This window comes from Trichosurus vulpecula, chromosome 1, assembly GCF_011100635.1.
Source record: "Trichosurus vulpecula isolate mTriVul1 chromosome 1, mTriVul1.pri, whole genome shotgun sequence".
NCBI lineage: Eukaryota > Metazoa > Chordata > Mammalia > Diprotodontia > Phalangeridae > Trichosurus > Trichosurus vulpecula.
The window spans coordinates 475,887,133-475,908,033 of NC_050573.1; positions in this window are offsets into that span (position 1 = coordinate 475,887,133).

Here is a 20,901-nt window from a genome sequence, read left to right on the forward strand (position 1 = left end):
TTTCAACACATAATCCCTGAGAGCCTGGAGCTAGCTAGCTCCCTGCTAAAACCACTGGCCCTCTCACTTTCAGTGTCACTGTGCTGGGAATCCAATTTATGCAGCCCACTTAGCAATACCCAATTATTTTGAGCAAATTTCTCCATTACCCAGAGGGCTTATCCTTCTGCCTGAGTGGGAGCCCAATCCCACAGACAGGAATACCCCATATGTGATCGTGAAAGGTTTGGCAATGTTTCATCATCCAATTGTTTTCAGCCAAGTTGTCAAATGCTTTCAATGAGGATGAACACAACATCAAGGTCAGCTACCACACTGATGGCAAATTCTTCAATTTGAAAAGGATACAAACCAAGATCAAAGTGGAGGAAGTGTTGGTATATGATTTTCTGTTTGCAGATGATTGTGCACTCAACACAGCCTCTGAGGTTGAAATGCAACAAAGTATGGACCTGCCGTTTGTGCTAATTTTGGCCTAAGAATTAACACCAAGAAAACACAGGTGCTCCATCAGCCACCACCACATCATCCATACATGGAAGCATCAGTTACAGCAAACAGAGAGGTTTTGAATGCTGTGGGTAAGTTCACTTACCTCAGTAGTGTACTTTCCAGGAATGTTCACATTGGTAATGAGGTTGATGCATGCACTGCCAGAGCTAACTCAGTGTTTGTGAAGCTCCAAAGGAAAGTGTGGGAAAGAAGAGGTATTAGACTGATTACCAAACTGAAGGTCTACAGAGCCATTGTGCTGACCTCATTGTTGTGTGCCTGTGAAACCCGGACATTATACCAGCCCCATGCCAGGATATTGAGACCCTTCCATTTGAATTGTCTTAGGAAGATTCTGAAGATCACCTGGCAAGATAAGGTACCTGATACTGAAGTTCTTTCTCAAACTAAACTGCCAAGCATTCAAACTCCGCTTCAGAGAGCGCGACTCCGATGGGCTGGCCACGTTGTTCAAATGCAAACATATGCTTGCCAAAACGTCTATTTTATGGAGAACTCACACAGGGCAAGCATTCACATGATGGTCTAAAGAAGCAATAGAAGGATACTCACAAGGTCTCTCTTAAGACCTCTGGATTTGATTGTGTGACATGGGAGACACTGGCACAGGACCACTCAGCATGGCATGCCCACATCAGAGAAGGTACTGATGCTTTGTTTGTAGATGTTTTCATGTCATTATCTTCTGAGTTTGTGACTTGAGGAGTTTCCCTACCACCAGACAAACTCTTTATGGTCAGATTTTGTTGTTGTTTGATCATTTTTCTAGCCTGTTTCTTGACTTTGGACTTCGTTGAGCTCTGCTCATCTCTGGAGATAGGAATTTGCAGCCTGAGAGTCTGCCATTCTGTTTTTACAGCTCAGTCAAGGCCTGTAAGTTTTTGGTGCTTCTAATGTGGTATGATCCAGGGAAAGGTCTGGTTGCTCTCCTCCTGGTTTGTAGTCTGGTCCCTATTCCCTACTCCCTTGTGACTGTACTTGCACAACTCTCTGCCCTGGAACTGAGTAGGGGGAATTAGAACTGCCAGATAGCACCTGTCCTCTGGGATCTCTTTCTGACCAGATGTTTAGTCCCTTTACCATCCCTAGGCATTGAGCTGCTTCATAATACTGCTGTTGCCACAGCCAGGTGTTTCCACCACTTGCATGCCAGACTCATGACCAACTGCCTCCTTAATGTTTACAGGTCCTTTTTCTGTCTTAGCAGAAAGAGCTAGAAAATGAAATTCCATTCAAAATGATTATAAAGTATAAAATACCAAGGAAGTCCACTTAAAAAGTCACACAGAAATTAAACAAATACAATTGTAAAGCACTTTGTATAGACTGAAATGATTGAAAAATTGCTATCACCAAGCCATTCTAATATAATAAAAATGACAATACTACCTAAACAAATGTACAGATTCAGTGTCATACTAACTTGCCAAATGCCACTATATAGAGCTATAAAGAACAAAAACAAACCAAAATTAATTGGAAGAAAGTATACTATAAAATATACTACAAAGCAGTAATCATCAAAACAATTTGGTAGTGAATAAAAATACAAATGCTGATCAATGAAATAAATTAGGTTCCCGGAAGCAATCAACTATGAGGGTAAGGACTCACTATTCAACAAAATATACCAGGGAAATGATTAAGCAGTCGGGAAAAAATTAGGCTTAGATGAACATCTTACACCATATTGCACAATAAGTTCCAAATGGAGACACAGCCTCTGTAGGAAAGGTCACATCATTGCAAATTAAAGGACTAGGTAAGAGGGGAAATTTCACAGCTACAGATGTGGAAGAATTCTTAGTCAAACAGAGATGATTACAGGAGACAAGATGGGCAATTTTGATTTCATTTTAGGAGAGATAAAAAGGTTTGGAAAAGCTGCTGATGAATGGGACAGTGTGATAATTAGGGGAGGTGTAAAAAGGATTACCTTGCTGTGGTTAGGGCCCAACTGAGATTATGTAACATAAATTTGTGGTAGACCCAGTTAGCACAGTTTCATGATTTTCTCCATCTTCATTCAAAGCATATTAGTAGCAACAAAGGCTGAGTAATCCAAGGCTGCCACTTGGCAAGGCAATGTACTGTCCTTCACATAGAAGGAAGTACCCTATTATGTGCAGATGTGGCTAAAAAAACGAATGCATAAACCACACTATTGTGTTATTGCTGTTATTCAGTCACCTCCAGCTCTTTGTGACCCCATTTTGGAATTTTTTTTGGCAAAGATATTGGAGTAGTTTGCCACATCCTTCTACAACTCATCATTTTACCAATGAGAAACTGAGACAAACAGGGTTAAGTGATTTGCCCAGGGTCACACATGAAATCTTTGTAAGAAGACCCTGTGGGTTTGTCAGAACAAGTAAATCAGTTTCTCAGCCCCAACATCTACACCTGGCCAGAATTAATGGCAATCATGGGGATCCTCTTCACAGGGGAAGAGCAAGGACAGATTAGGAGAGCTGCTATGAAAATTTGGCATGATGAGTCCCTAACCGAGGAAGGGCCTGAGTATGAAGGGACAATGGGTCTTGGAAGGCTCCTCCTGGTACCAGGAGCAGGAATTAATTTGCTAGGTAGAGATTTGATTACCAAACTCTCAATTCACTTAATACCCCAAGGAACCCAAATTATTCCTATGAAAAGGATGCTAGTATTAAGGGAAGGGGAGGAAAAAGAAATTGACCCCAAGGTCTGGGCACAACTTCACAATCAGGGGCAGGTGAAGATTACCCCAGTCAGAATTACATTGAAAGATCTGACAGTGACAGTCAGAATCTGGCAGTATCCTATTCCTCTAGAGGGAAGGAGAAGTCTCCAGCCTGTTATCCGGGAACTTATGGGCTTCTAGAGTCTTGTATCTCCCCTTTTAACACCCCAATTCTCCCAGTAAAGAAAGGGGATGGATCCTATAGATTGATACAATATTTAAGGGAGATTAACAAGGTAGTCCTCTCCTCCCATCCACACTGATAGAGTGAATACAGACTGAAGCATAGTATATTTCACTTTATTTTAAAGCGTTGTTTTGGTGTTTTTTTTTTAATCTATGTTTTCTTTCACAATATGACTCATACGGAAATGCACTTTGCATGATTGCACACATGTAAACTACATCAAAATTGCTGATTGGAGGTGTGGGTGGGTAGGGAATTTGGAACACAATTTTTAAAAAATCAACATTAAAAAGTCTTACATGTAAAATTGTTTTTACATATAATTGGAAAAATAAAATACTATTTTTTCTCTTTTTTAGATGAATTTATTTATTGTTTTAGTTTTCAACATTCATTTCCACAAGATTTTGAGTTACACATTTCCTCCCCAACTCTACCCTCCCTCCACCCCAAGATGGCATGTATTCTGATTGCCCCTTTCCCCAGTTTGCCCTCCCTTCTATCATCCCACTCCCCCTCCCATCCCCATCCTCTTCTCCCTTACTTTCTTGTAGGGCCAGATAGATTTCTATACCCCATTGCCTGTATATCTTTATTTCCCAGTTTCCCAATAAAACAATTTTTAACATTTGTTTTTAGAACTTTGAGTTCCAAATTCTCTCCCTTCTCTTCCCACCCACCCTCCTTGAGAAGGCAAGCAATTCAATATAGGTTATACATGTATCATTTTGCAAAACACTTCCATAATATCATGTCGTAAAAAACTATTTCCATCCATCCTTTCCCATCCCCCATTTATTCAATTTTCTCCTTTGACCCTGTCTCTTTTCAAAAGTGTTTGCTTTTGACTACCCCTCCCCAAATCTGCCCTCCCTTCTATTATCCCCCCCTCTTATCCTCTTCTCCCCTACTTTTCTGTAGGGTAAGATGCCCAATTGATTGTGCATGTTATTCCCTTAAGTCAAATCCAACGAAAGTAAAGTTCACTCCTTCCCTTTCACCTACTCCCTCTTCCCTTTCATTACAACAATTTTCTCTTGCCTCTTTTATATGAGATAACTTACTCCATTCTATCTCTTCCTTTCTCCTCCCAATATATTTCTCTCTCATCATCGCTTAAGTTTACTTTTTTAGATATCATCCCTTTATATTCAACTCACCCTGTGCCCTCTGTCTATGTATACGTGTGTGTGTGTATGTATTCCCTTCAACTAAATAAACTACTACTAAAAATTTTTAAAAACCTAATACACAAGCGTTTTATTTGCCTACTCCTTTTTTAAATCAATTTTCCAAACATATCTTAAGGAAATATTATATTTGACTAAGTCATTTCTGTACTCACCCAGGTCTGCAGGCCTGAGTTAGGAAGAACTAAACATGCCATCTCATTAGTCAATCAACAGGCATTTATTTAGAGCTTACTGTTTGCTGGGTACTGTGCTAAAAGCACTACTGATACAAGGAAAGTCAAAAACAATATCCCAACTCTTCCTGGGGGAGATAATATATAAATAACAATGGACATGCAAGATATACAGAGCATAAAAATTAGTGTAAATGAAAGGTGATCTTAGAAGAAAGGTCTTCACAGAAGGTAAGATTTGAGCTAAGATTTGAAGGCAGACTATTAGTTATAGGTGCTCAATACATATTTATTGGATGAATATTTCTTCTCTTTAAACCACCTGAATTAAATTTAATCAATTATTACTTATTGAATATCAATGAAGTACCTAGCTGAAAGAAATATTAACACCGGATATAAGAAAAAAAAGGCAATCTCTACTCAAGGAACATACAAGTTCACCAAATAATTTTTAAAACTTTCAATAAAATGATTTAACAAGCAAAAATAAACAAGTGTTAACATTTAATTAATCAGAGAAACTATAAAGAAGGTAAAGTAGAAGGAAGCAGGAAGTAGTCCAGCCAAGCTTTTTTCCACAACTACTCCAACAAAGATCTACAAAGAGTTCAAGACTAAGTAGTGATGGTGACAATCAAGATGAAAACACAGTGAATAATTTTTCCAGCTCTAGTTAGCACTGGGAGACAGTCTGAAGGGAATGGGGACCAAGTTTGGCCAGGAAGGCACTGGGAACTGAGGTAAAGCAGGAAGTGCACACCACAAGGGAGCCTATGGTTCTATTGCCATCAGTCTGAAGAGCCTTCTAGTTGGATGTCAGGGGCTGGGACCAGCAGCTTCCTCCTGCAGTTTCAAACAGGAACAAGCAGTTTTGGAAGTCTGCAAAGTTCCAATTAGGAGGAATAACAATCAGATTTAGCCCTACATCAAACCTCTCTAATGGCACTAAAATTTGCAAATTTTGGCCCAAGTTGCCCAGAGAAGACAGCTTTCAGTATGTAGAGAAAGCAGCAGCAAGACCCTAGAGAATACAAAGTAGGACCAAACAAGGCCCAGATATTCTCGTCAGAACCTCACAGAGCTACGCTTTTATATGAAGTCTCATTCTGGGAAGTAAAGCTAGAAGAATGAGTAAACCAAAACAGATTTTGGAGATGGGATACAGCCAAGTGGTCCCTAGGAAAAAAAAATTATATCACTGAATACTTTCATCAAAAGAGAGAAGAGATTAACAGTTTGAGCTTACAACTTTAAAAAACTCCAACAAATTAAAAAACTCAATAAACATCAAAATAGAAATTCTGAAAACCAAAGATGAACAAAATCAAAAGCAAAAAGAAAAATTGAATTAATTTTTAAAACTCAGAGCTTTTTTAAAAATAAGACAAATATTTAGCTATTTTTAAAAAGAGAAAAACCAAGTTGCCAGTAATTTAAAATAATGGAGTATACCAGCAAAATTAACAATATAAATGAAACAAATGAATATTTTAATTGAAATAAATATTCCATGTATTACCAATAAAATTCAGCAAGAGAACAAAAAGAAATTCCATTTAACTACAAAATGTATAAAATATTTGGGAGTCAACACACAGAGAGCAACTATATGACTACAACTGACACTTTTTTAAGTTAGATTTTTTATTTTTAGTTTACAACACTTAGTTCTACATGTTCTTGAGCTTCAAATTTTCTTCCCTTCCCTCCCCTCCCTGCCCAAGATGGCATGCAGTCTGATACATAAACCTTTGCATTAAACTTATTTACACAATAGTCAAGTTGCAAAGAAGCATTATGACCAATGGAATGAATCATGAGAGAGAAGAAACAAAACCAAAAGAAAAAAAAATGCAAATAGTTTGCCTCAATCTGCATTCAGACTCCACAGTTCTTTCTCTGGATGTAGCTAGCTTTTTTCATCATGAATCCTTTGGAGCTGTCTTTGATCCTTGTGTTGCTGAGGAGAGCCAACTCTATCAGTTAGTCATCACAGAATCTACAACTAACACTCTTAAAAAATAAAGACAGATCTAAGGAATTTGGAAAATATTATTTGGTCATAGGTAGGCCAAGCCAATATAATTTAAAATGACAATACTACCAAAATTATAGGGGAGAGTTCATAACTAAATAAGAGAGAGGATCACAGGAGATAAAACAGATGACTTTGATTATATAAAATTGAAGTTTTGCCCAAATGAAACCAATATAGCTAAGATTAGAAAGGGAACAATGGGGGGAGAAAGGAGGGGGAGAGGAAATCCCTGCAGTAAGTTTCTTTGTTCAAGGTTTCCTAGTTGATTTAAATTTCTAAGAATAAGAGTTGCTAACCAAAAATCATGACTCTAAAAGCAGCTTGCTTTATTATGAGTAATGTAACAACTTGATTTACTATAAGAGAAAGACACACGTATGTGGGAATACCTTATACTAAGTATGTGAAAGTTTGTAATCCAGGCAGAAACTTGAATATTTATGAGTTACAAAAAAGGGGAAGTCTCCTGGGAGGAGTGGCAATCCCTTCCCAAATGGGAGTGGCATGGGAGAGGGCAAGGGAGCAGCAGGGGAATGAAAAAGGTTTGGAGAAAGAAAAAGGGAACAGGAGTAAGTAGGACGGCAGAAGCAATGTTCTTTTCCTCTGTGAACTGCTGGACTATGAAGATGTGATGGTCTGCTTATCCACAAGGGTCCTAGCTGCACAGTCTGATGCAGACTGACTAGTGCCTATCTTGCACCTGGTTCAACTCTCAAGGACACACTGAGAGTCCAGCTAGGGGTACAAATAACAAATTATATCAGCTTCAACCTTCACTTCTTTAGGGCTTCCTGTATACCCTGGGTCTAGTGTTTCTGGAAAATACGGCAACTCTCGAAGACAGGTTAAGTTGGTTTCAGGGCAACAGAGCCATTCTCTACTCAATAAATAAATGGTCGAAGGCTACAAATAGTCAACTTAATAAGCAAAAAAAATCAAGCTGTCAATAGTCATGTGAAAAAAATGTTTCAAATCACTAATGAGAGAAATACAAGTTAAAGCAACTCTGGGACACCACACCACACATCAGATTGGGAAAACTGGCTAAAAAAGGAAAATGAGAGATTGGAGGGACTTGCAAGAAAACAGGCACATTAATGAACTGGTCCAGTCATTTTGTAAAGCAATTTGGAACTATGCCAGTAAAGTCACAAAATTGTGCATATTTTGATATGATGATATTCTTAAAGAGATCAAAAAGGAGAGGGAAAGAATTCATATGTACTAAAATATTTATAGCAATTATTTTTATAGTAAAGAACTAGAAACCAAGGGGGTATCCTTATCTGGGGAATGGTTGAACAAATTATGGTATGTTAATGTACTGAATACTATATTGTGCAATAAGAAATGATGAAAGTGACAATTTCAAAGAAAACTGAAAAGCAATGCAGAATGAAGTGAACAGAACAATTTATACAAGAACAACACTACAAAAACAAAAGACTTGCAAAGACCAAAGAACTCTGAACCAATGCAATGACCCATCATGATGCCAGATGACTGACAGTAATGTAAGCAATCCATCTCTTTACAAGGAGCAAGACTCAAGATGTAGAAGGAGACACGTTTTTGAGAAATAGCCAGTGCCCAGATTTGTTTTTCTTGATTATGCATATTTGTCACAAGATTCTCTTGACCCCCTTCTCAACTTCAGGTTGCAGAAAGGAGACAGGAAGGAGAAAAATGGATTTTTGTTAAGTAAAATTTTTTAATTAAATATTAATTGATCAAAATATAATCACTGTCCAAATTCATGGTGGTATTTGTCTATTCTCATTTAAAAGGTTAGTCATTAAGAAAATAATCCCCTATTCAACCACATCCTTCTCTAACTCTCTAAAAAAAAATTTTTTTAAGGGAACATTCCTCAAAAATCTCCAGTTCCAATAAGCAAAAGGTATAATAATAATAATAATGATAATAATAATAATATAATAATAAAATAATCAAAACTTAGCTCTATGGACTGCCCCAAGGATCCATGAATGGATTTTAGGAGGTCATTGGTTTTCGAAGAGAAAAAACTATATCTTTATTTCATCATAATTGGTTTCCTTTGCAATTCTATGTATTTTTATGCATTTAAAAACATTGTGAGGAAGGGTCCCATGACCCCAAAAGGTTAAGAACTCCACTAAGCAGCTGTTAACGGCATAAATGAGCAAAAGCGTAGTACTACTTTAACACCATTAGGTATAATTTGCCACTTAAAATTACTTGGTTTACAGATAGAATTAGCAGGGCTTCAAAAGTGAGCAAGTAGTAGCATTTTGCTGTATACTCCAACTTAAGGAAAAAAACATCCATTTAGCTGCCCAATAAAACAGTTTATTTCAATTGTTGCTGCTTCAACTGAGTAATAATCATTGGAGTACCTGTGTGCCTATCACCATGGTAGGTGATATACAATTCTCAGATAAAAAATAATATAATAAAGAAATATAATAATATCATAACAAAAAATAAGTGCATAGAGAGGAGCAAAGTGCTATATGTGGTATCAGAGGGCAAGGTCATTATAAATTGGGACAGGAGAGGGTCAAGAGATTAGTAAAGAGCTTCACTGAGTAGTATTTGAAAAATTTGGATTCTTTTTCTCTTACTTTAATGGATGGGATACCTAGCCAATTAACTTCATCGTATTTTGCAACACAAATAAAAAAATAAAGGTAAAGTTTTAAAACTTTAAAAATCAGATTTTTAAAAAACCAATCACCAATTATAAAACACAGAGGAAGCTGATTAACCTTTGTAATCTCCTCCCCCCCCATATATATATAGATATAGATGGTTGGATGTGTTTTGGTGGAGTTCCCCACTGTTACAAATTCACAAATTCTTCTCATATTTGAATAGAGATTATGATTTGTTCATTACTGTAGTTTGACCAAGTTTAGGAATCTGATTTTTGTCCCCATTGTAACATAACCAAAATAACAGAAAACAATTGGAAAAAGCATGTCCTTCTTTCAATGTCTTCTTATATTATGAATATATTACATTATGTTTTCTATCAAGAATTCACCAATTTCATGATCTTCACATAATTTAAGATAAATGTATGGAATCAAAATGCAAACATTTTTGGAAAATAATCACCTGAAAACTAAGTACAGATTGTAAACCAATGGGAATCTTGCTAGCCCATACTAACCATCAATAACTATAAAGATCACATTTGCAAGGTGCAGTAGAGACCTTATTTTATTCTTCAGTGATGGTAAATGGGAGAAGGGGGTAAAAGGAAATTTAGGGATCTCCAGAGAACAATTCTGAAATAATTACTCTTATGAATAAAATGTTCTCTTACTAGGGCAAAAGAAAAAGATAGTTTTCATAGTGTGTCAAAGACTCTGAACCACACCGTCTTTTTTCTATATATGTACATTTTTTTTAACTTACCAGATTTTTAGAGAAATAGAGTTAAGGTCTGGAAACTGAAACTTGCTAAAGGTAACCCCCTCTTTTATGTACCACATTTTTGTATATATTAACTAAACTAGGTCAATTACTCTTTCTCTAATCTCCAAAGATGGCAAATGTGGAAGAAAGTCATTTCCCACAAAGAAACACATGAAGACTCAGTCATCGATGTTCCTTTCAATATCAAAAGGAAATGGCAGGTTGGCCTTAGTTAATTGTAAATTGTAAAACAATTGTAAAGTTTGGTTCATGTGTGGCAAGTCCAAGCATAATGAGATCAGCATCCAGCTGATTTTTAGCAAGTTTTGTCTTGTTGTTGTTGTATCAGGTTGTTTTTGGAGTGATAAGCATAAATGTGTAGGGAATAAAGGATGAAAATCCATATAAAAATGGCCTGGACGGTAGGAGAATGAGTGCAGGCACACTCCCTGCTCCCCAAGTCCCAAAAAGAAGAGAAGGGGGCTCTTTAAGTAAATGTATCAAACGAAGCAAAATCTCGCGATTACATTTGGATAGTTACATACCCGGCCCTGGTAGGAGAGGAAGTGAGGGGCGTCGTCCAGGCCTTCCTGCAGGGTTGGAGGCAACTGGAGTACCCAGAAAGAAGTCAATGCGAAGCAGGAGCCCTTCTACAGAGTGCTCCGACATTTCCCGGGAGGCGAAACACCCACCATCCCGGCTGCTCCAAGCCAAGGAGCAGGTGGGGCCGAAGAGACATCTGATCATAGCAGGTATGATGGCCAGGCTACCTAGGCTGTGGTGCTGCTTCTCTCCCTGAAGGGGAACAGAATGGATAGATTGCAAACTCGATGACAGCTTCATCTCTACCAGTCCCACTTCTGGAGAGGTTGGAACAAGCTTTGAGCAAAAAGCGGACTGATCTGAAACAGAGGCTTATGATGGGAAAAGGCTTTATTTAACTACAGGCCTGGGGAGAGGAGGATCCAGGCCCCAACTCCTGGTCCAAATGCCTGTCTATCCATAGATGCTATAATGTAATGTTCTATTTTATTAGCCACACATTTCCTACGCCTCAACCACAAAGAGGTCAAGAATTAACTAGAAATAGATATAAATAAATTTAAGGTTATGTAGAAAACCCAACCTCTTCCATGGAATTAGGAGTTATTCCTAATTCAGGGCTCAGTGATTGGACTTGATGGGGTGCTTGGGTGCTTGGCTTGGACCCCAGTTCCAAGATCACATTTCTCCCTAGCTTCAAAGCATTATCCCTGACAGTTTTCTCCCCAGCCCAAGGACACTATGCCTAGCAATAACTCATGAGTGGGCCCCAGTAAAACAAACTATCTTTCCCCATCACAAGAACAAACTGACCTCTGAAAAATTCTCCTGTAAAAACAGGACTATCTTGTAACCACAGAGTTACCATTTTATTCCCAATCCAGAGGTCAAACTATAGACATCAACTCTCAAAGCTATCTTGCTACAGACATAGCAGACCAAAAATACACCCCTGAGAAAACCTTTCCTCTGATTTCCAGTAGTGAATGACACCTGTGACCAAGGTTGTAAGTTATCACCTAATTAGCACATCTGCCAGATAATCTACTACTTTTCCTACATAAGCTTTACCACAACTCCTGTTAAGCTGCAATTCCTTAAGGAATGCAAGTTCCTTAAGGAACTCTGCCCACCATATTGGCATTACAATAAACCTTTGCCAACTTGACTTAAAGAATGCTTGAGTCTATGAATTCATTCCAGACAACCCTGTCCAGTACTCCCCATTTTGGTGGGGTCCCTGAACCCCTTAAACCACATCAGACCGAACTTTTCATTCTACAATATGCTCCCTAGAGAGAAGGAAATCAAGTAGGCTTTAGGGACTATTATATTATCAATTCCTCACCCCAGCCTTAAAATGAGCTAGTTATTATGTAGGGTGTTAGCTTTTTATGAAGTATAATCTTCTTATGGAAAAGATGGAGAAATGGAGAATTCATTGAATGTCACAACTTAAAGAGTAGCTGTTAGTGGTTCAACTTCCCTGGAAGTCTCCACTGGAGTCCTCCAGCAAAGTGATCTTCCTTAACCCTGTACAGTTTAACATGAATGAAATTCTTATCACATTTACAAATGACACAAAGCTAGGTAAGATGGCCATCATTCTGGATGACAGGATCCAAAAAGATATTAAAAGACTAGAAAACTGACCTAAATCTAATAATGAAATTCAATAGGTTGTCTTGTTGTTGTTCATCAGTCACAAGCAACTCTTTGTGACCTCATTTGGGCTTTCTTGGAAAGATATTGTAGGATCTCCAGCTCATTTTACAGATGAAGAAACTGAGGCAAACAGGGTTAAGTGACTTGCCCAGGATTAAACAGCTAGTAAGTGTCTGAAACCAGATTTGAAACAGGAGGATGAGTCTTCCTGACTTCAGATCTGGCACTCAGTCTCCATTGCCAACCACCTAGTTTTACTCCAGAGTCAGGACTCTGTCCAATTAACTGTACAATCAAAATTTACTAACCACCTCCTATGTGCCAGACACTATGCTAAGTACTTGGTGATAAAAAAAGAGTCAAAAGATAATCCCTGACCTCAGGGAGTTGACAGTCTAATGGGGGAGAGAACATGCAAGCAAATACATATAAGGCAAACTATATACAGGATAAATAGGAAAAAATTAAGTATTAAGAGGGTTTGAGAAAGGCTTCCTGTAGAAGGTGGGATTTTAACTGGGACTTAAAAGAAGCCAGGGAAGTCAGTAGAGTTGAGAAGGGAAAGTGTCTTAGGTACTGGGGACAGCCAGAAAAAACTGCCCAGAGCCAAGAGATGGAGTATCTTGTTCATGGAACAGACAGGAGGCCAGTGTCACTGGACCAAAGAGAATGTGTCGGGAAGTAAGGTGTTAGAAGACTGGAAAGGTAGGAGGAGGCTAGGTAATGAAGGGCTTTGAATAACAGCATTTCTACTTGCTCCTGGAGGTAATAGGAAGCCACTGGAGTTTATTGAGTATGTGGGGTGACCTATGCTTTAGGAAAAATAACTTTAGTAGTTGATTGGAGAATGGATTGGAGTGGGGAGAGATTTGGGGCAGGCAGACCTACCAGCAGGCTATTAGAACAGTCCAGGTGATGAGGGCTTGCACTAGAGTGGCGGCAGTGTCAGGGGAGAGAAGAGAGCATATTTGAGAGATAATACGAAGGTGCAATCAATAGGCCTTTGTCCATAAATATAGTGGGGTAAAAGAGAGTGATGAATTGAGGATGATGCCTAGATTGTGAGCCTGAGAGGTGTACAGTAATAGGGAAAGTAGGAGGAGGGAAAGTTTAAAGGAAAAGATAATGAGTTCCATTTTGAACATTGAATTTAAGATGTCTGCTCAACATTCAGTTGGAGATGAAAGGCAGTTAGAGGGGTGAAATTGGAGGTCATCAGAGCTTGGGCAGGATAGGTATTTCCTTTGCGCTCACCCTCTGGATCATAGGTTCCTAACGTGGGTGATAACCACCTGCTGGGGGGAGCTGGAATGATCCAGGGGGGTGGTAGTAACCTTGGGTGCAAATGGGGGGACATTGAATAAAAAGGGGGCAGTAGAAGCATAAGGAAAGAAGAGAAGATAAAAAAATTTGAAAAACCATTTGTACATGTTTCATCTGTTGTGTAACAGAGTTAAAGTCACAGTGATTATTATTTTCCAAATAAGTACTGCATGCAATGGCAGGAATATGTATGTGTAATGACTTGTTTACAATACGATATTAGACAAATTCATGAGGTAGTATTGTGTCATCAAAATTTCAATGCAGGAAAAAAAACCCACAAGTTTACAATAAATAATTTAAGATGCTTCATTTTTTTAAGATGCATTATTTTTTAAAATTTCATTTTTTTTTAAAAAATGACGTACATTTTATAAAAAACCATTAAAGAATTAAAGAAAGTAGATTTCCAGGGGGACTCTGAGTAATTTTTTTTAAAGGGGCAGTCAGCCAAATAAGTTTGGAAATGTCTGATCTGGATGATCTCAGCCACAGCAAAAATCCCAGAACTGTTTCTGGTCATGAAGCCCTGCTATGAATCAAACTTGTTCCATTGTTACTCTTACCCCTCATTGTCAGGGCTGCAGCCCTCTGTGCAGCCATTGGTATCAGTATTGAGATCTCCCTGCACTAAAGCCGGTCTCCCCATTAGGGGCAGGGCTCTGGCACATGTGTCTTTGCTTGCAAGCCATTTTTACTTTGAAAGTAAATTTCTGTCTGATTCCTGACTCTCCTGTCTCTAGCCTGCTTTGTTCGGATCTGGCCATCCATAGGTTAAAGGCCAGTTCCATCCAGTTGACAAGAATTAGGTGGTAATAAATCTGTGGGAACTGATGAAATCACCAAGTGAAGTAATATAGAGGGAAAAAGAGAAAAGGGCCTAGGACCAAATCCTGAGGGACACCTTTTGTTAGGGAGTGTAATTTCAAAGAGGATCCAGGAAAGCAAACTGAGGAGTGGTCAGATAGGTAGGAGAACCAGAAGAGAGTGGTGACCTAAAAACCTAGAGAAGAGAATATCAAAGAGGAGGTGATCAGCAGTGTCAATGGCTGCAGACAGGTCAAGGAAAATGAATATTGAGAAAAAGACATTGGATTTGGCAACCAAGGCATCATTAGTGAGAGAAATTAATTTTAATCCTATACCATTTAATAATTAATAATTTATAATATTCTTTTATTTCTGTAAAAAACGATTAACTTAGAGGAGCCTCTCCACTTCTAAAGAATGTCAAAAGCATTGTAGCTCTGTTCTAGGCATCTTCCAACTGGGAAACATGATTTCTGTTTAGGGTATAAAAAGAATCCAATTCTGGTGAATTCTCTCCCTGGGGGAAAGAACTCCTGTCCTTGAACTTCATTAGAGTTTCGGATGACCAGTTCATGAAGGAAAAACCAAACAGAGAGAACCTGGTTGAGATGCTCAGATTGCTAGAGGGAGCTCTGCTCCCCACTCCCCTAATTTGGTAATTGGGAAGAACTAGAAATTTCTAGTCTGCCCCCTCATTAAACCTCCACCAACCAGAGTTGAGTTTCACTTGTCAGGGGAGCTCCCTGTCAGAAGGCACACACCCGATTTAAGGTGTTTAAGAGTCTCCCTTGGCGTCTCAGGTTACCAAGAGAAAACATTGATCATCAATTTATTATTGGATAGCCTAGTTAATAAATTTATTATTAATACCTGGAAATTTTGTCTTGGGGTTTTATTAGTGACATCAGGGACTTTAGAAAGAGCAGTTTTGGTGGAACGATAAGGTCAGAAACTGGATTGTATGGAATTAATATCTCAAGTGTCAGGAACTGTGCTAAGCATTAGATGTTCTGGCCTGGGCCAGCCCAGGCCAGTACATATTCAATATTCAGGTTCATTCAGTATTGGAACAAAAGGAGATACTTATAGATCATTCAACAGTTAATAAAAGGAGACTTATAAAGCCACAGAAAGAGAAGGGTATTCAGCTTAACTACACTGAAGGCAGTCCGAACTGAATCATCTGAGTGAAGCTCCTTTGTCTGAATTACCCCTCATTTCTACCAGCCAAGCAGCAGAAAGGGCTGTGTGAGTTTTCTCTGGGGAGTCTTAATGAAATTCAATACTACCCACAGAATAGCTTATCTTATTCCAAATGGTTTCTCCTTGTATCCACAATAGATATTAATTTATCAATCATGACAAATCAAAAAGGTCCTCCAACAAAACACGAGATGTCCCACACCATCCTTCCTTGTATCACTAATCTAGTCTATGGTGTAGATGTTCCTTATTTCTTTTTTTTTTTTAATGCAATTTATTTATTTAACATATTTGGTTTTCAGCATTGATTTTCACAACAGTTTGAATTACAAATTTTCTCCCCATTTCTGCCCTCCCCCCCCACTCCAAGATGGCGTATATTCTGGTTGCCCTGTTCCCCAGTCAGCCCTCCCCTCTATCACCCCCCTCCCCTCTCATCCCCTTTTCCCTTCCTTTCTTATAGGGCAAGATAAATTTCTACGCCCCATTGCCTGTGTATCTTATTTTTTAGTTGCATACAAAAACTTTTTTTGTTTTTGAACATCTGATTTTACAACTTTGAGTTCCAAATTCCCTTCCCTCTTCCCTTCCCACCCACCCTCCCTAAGAAGTTGAGCAATTCAACCTAGGCCACACATGTATTATTATGTATAACCCTTCCACAATATTCATGTTGTGAAAGGCTAACTACATTTTGCTCCTTCCCAACCCATCCCGCTTTATTGAATTTTCTTCCTTGACCCTGTCCCCTTTCCAAAGTGTTTGTTTTGATTACCTCCACCCCCATCTGCCCTCCACTCCATCATCCCCCTGCCTTTTATTTTTTTTTATCTTCCTCCCTCTTCTTTCCTGTGGGGTAAGATACCCAACTGAGTATGTATGATATTCCCCCTCAGGCCAAATCTGATGAGAGCAAGGTTCACTCATTCCCCCCTCACCTGCCCACTCCCCTCCTCTCCTAGAACTGCTTCCTCTTGCCACCTTTATGGGAGATAATCCACCCCATTCTATCTCTCCCTATCTCCCTCTCTCAGTAAGTTACTCTCTCATCCCTTAATTTCATTTTATTTCTTTTAGCTATCTTCCCTTCATCCTCAACTCACCCTGTGTCTGCTCTCTTTCTTTTACATATATATATATATATATATATATACACATACATACACATACATACATATACACATAGATACATGCATACATACACATTCACTTATATATATACATAAACATATATATATGCATATATATATATGCATATTCCCTTCAACTACCCTAATACTGAGGTCTCATGAATCATACTCATCATCTTTCCATGTAGGAATGTAAACAAAACAGTTCAACTTTAGTAAGTCCCTTGCAATTTCCGTTTCTTGATTACCTTTTCATGCTTCTCTTGATTCTTGTGTTTGAAAGTTAAATTTTCTATTCAGTTCTGGTCTTTTCACTGAGAAAGCTTGAAAGTCCTCCATTTTATTGAAAGTCCATATTTTGCCTTGGAACATGATACTCAGTTTTGCTGGGTAGGTGATTCTAGGTTTTAATCCTAGCTCCATTGACCTCCGGAATATCGCATTCCACGCCCTTCGATCTCTTAATGTAGAAGCTGCCAGGTCTTGGGTTATTCTGATTGGGTTTCCACAATATTCAAATTGTTTCTTTCTGGCTGCTTGCAGTATTTTCTCCTTGATCTGGGAGCTCTGGAATTTGGCAACAATATTCCTAGGAGATTTCTTTTTGGGATCTATTTGCGGAGGCGATCGATGGATTCTTTCAATTTCTATTTTGCCCTGTGGCTCTAGAATATCAGGGCAGTTCTCCTTGATAATTTCCTGAAAGATGGTATCTAGGCTCTTTTTTTGATCATGGCTTTCAGGTAGTCCAATAATTTTTAAATTATCTCTCCTGGATCTATTTTCCAGGTCAGTGGTTTTTCCAAGGAGATATTTCACATTGTCTTCCATTTTTTCATTCCTCTGGTTCTGTTTTATAATATCCTGATTTCTCATAAAGTCACTAGCTTCCACTTGCTCCAATCTAATTTTTAAAGTAGTATTTTCTTCAGTGGTCTTTTGGACCTCCTTTTCCATTTGGCTAATTCTGCCTTTCAAGGAATTCTTCTCCTCATTGGCTTTTTGGAGCTCTTTTGCCATTTGAGTTAGTCTATTTTGTAAGGTGTTGTTTTCTTCAGTGTATTTTTCAGTATTTTTTTGGGTCTCCTTTAGCAAGTCATTGACTTGTTTTTCATGGTTTTCTCGCATCCTTCTTATTTCTCTTCCCAATTTTTCCTCTACTTCTCTAACTTGCTTTTCCAAATCCTTTTTGAGTTCTTCTATGGTCTGGGGCCAGTTCATGTTTTTCTTGGAGGCTTTGGTTGTAGGCTCTATGACTTTGCTGTCTTCTTTAGGCTGTATGTTTTGGTCTTCTTTGTCACCAAAGAAAGAATCCAAAGTCTGAGACTGAATCTGGGCGCGTTTTCGCGTCCTGGCCATATTCCCAACCAACTAACTTGACCCTTGAGTTTTTCAGTGGGGTATGACTGCTTGTAGATTACAGAGTTCTATGTTCTACGTTTGGGGGGGAGGTGCCAGCTCTGTCAGAGCCGCACTCCTCCTTCCCCAAGGACCCCCAGTCCAGACTGGGCTCAGATCTTCGGCAGGCTGTGCACCCCTGCTGTGATCCACCACTTAATTCCCCCCACCAGGTGGGCCTGGAGCCGGAAGTAACAACAGCTGTAGCTGCCCCACCTCCGCTGCCCCCGGGGCTGGAAGCCGAACCGCGAACTCCTTCCACTCCCGCAGCTTTTCCCACTAACCTTCTCCGCAGTCTTTGGTGTTTGTGGGTCGAGGGGTCTGGTAACTGCTCACGTATTCAGGGCGCTAGGGCCCCCTCCGCCCGGCTTCCGGTCTGGATCGTCCACGCCGCTCAGGCTGGGCTCTGCTCCACTCCGTTCCCAGCTCCCAGCTCCCAGCTCCGTGTGGAATAGAGCTCACCCAGAGACCATCCGGGCTGTCCTGGGCTGGAGCCCTGCTTCCCTCTGCTGTTCTGTGGGTTCTGCCGTTCTAGAATTGGTTCAGAGCCATTTTTATAGGTTTTTGGAGGGACTCGGGTACGGAGCTCACTCTAGTCCGTGCTTACCAGCCGCCATCTTGGCTCCGCCCCATGTTCCTTATTTCAATTGGAATGAAATCATTGAGTTGTCACATACTTAGTTCCAGCCTGAATGTGCTTAATTAGCCTGTTTAAAAATGTGTTCCTCAATGAAGACAGATTTATGATGGTTCTATTGGCCTAAGTGTTAGAAATGCCCATGTTAAATCTCCTTGCATTCTATATAATGACCACAGTCCATTCAACTGAGTTGAGTCCCAAACTATAAGTGCTTGACCAGGAGGATTAAGCAAAAGTCCCTTTGTCAAGGTCATTGCTTCATTCTAGTAGAAAACATAGGGATCCTCTCAAAAGATTTTCTACATTAACCTTAACTTCATATATCCCCCTTTTATCATCAATGGATCAAGTCCATTAAGGTTCAATTAGTCTGTCTTTGACAAAGAAAGGGTTTCTCTCCTTCAATAAATGTTCAACAAAATAGAAATCCTTCCTGCCTATTAATGGAGAGGGAAAACTCTTAATTGGACCAAAATTATAAGTGTTAAAGTTTAGTCCTCTTATAATGTTTTCCAAAAAAGGAAATGAGTGTTGATAAAATACAATCATACCCATTGAATGGCTTATCTTATTCCAAATGGTTTCTTCTTGTAGCTGCAATAGATATTCATTTGTCAGTCAGGACAAATTAAAAGGGTCCTTGGACAAAACAGGAGCTGTCCCATACTATCCTTCCTTGCACTAGTCTTGTCTATGTATATGTTTCTTAAATTGAAATGAAACAATTGAGTTCCATGTCAATTACTTTATTCTAGCCTGAATGTGCTTATCCTTTTTAAGAATGTGTTCCTCAACACAACAGATTGATTTGTGATGGTTCTATTGGACATAGGATCATAAACACCCATGTTAATTCTCCTTGCTTTCTAGGTAATGACCACAGTCCACTGAACTGAGTCACAAGCAATTCATATGGAATCATGAGGATTATAGTAAGAGTCCCTTTGTCAAGGATATTCCAAGGCACTGAAGCCATAGGTTGATTCCATTAGAATACATAGAGATTTTCTTGAAAGCTTGCATTATAGGCTGCATTATATTAGGTAAGCTTCACCTGTGCTATTAATCGTGCTTTGGACTCAATGTAAAGGAATGGAAGTTCCATATCTTGCTTCCCTCTAAAGCTAGGCCAGAGCTCTATAGAGCTCTATAGGACCCCCAATAAATGGAAACCTTTCCATAGAGAGGCAGAGAATCTGCTGTATTTCAAGGCATTTATTTGACTTCATATATCCTCCTGATAAGCATCACTGCTTTAAGTCACTAAGGTTCCATTTGTGTTTCTTTGCAAAAGAGTTCCTCCCCATTAGTAAATGTTTGACACAAAGGAAATACTTCCTGCCTATTAATTTAGAGAAAACTCTTAATTGGACCCAGAATACCCACTACTAGAAGAGTTTAAACCTACAGAAAGTGAGTCTTGATGAAATGCAATCTTAGCCAGTGAATGGTTTGTCTCCTTACAAATGGTTTCCTCTTGTATCCACAATTGACATTCATTTATTAATTAGGAGAAATTGAAAAGATTCTCCAACAAAACAAGGAGTATCTCAAATTGTCCTTCCCTGTAGCACTAGTCTTGTCCATGGGGTTGATGTTGTTTAATTCCCATTGGAAAAAAACCATTGAATTCTATGTTAATTATTTTATTTCAGCCAGAATGTCCTTTTCAAGAATGTGTTCCTCAAGAGAAATCATAAGGGATTTATTAAAGTTGAACTGTTTACATTCCTACATGGAAAGATGGTATTTGTAACTCATGAGACGTTTCTTAGTATTAGGGCAGTTGAAGGGAATATATATAGAGAGGGCACAGGGTGAGTTGAATATGAAGGGTTGATATCTAAAAAGTAAAATTAAGGGGTGAGAGAGAAATGCATTGGGAGGAGAAAGGGAGAGGTAGAAGGGGTAAATTATCTCACATAAAAGAGGCAAGAAAAAGCTTTTACAGTGGAGGG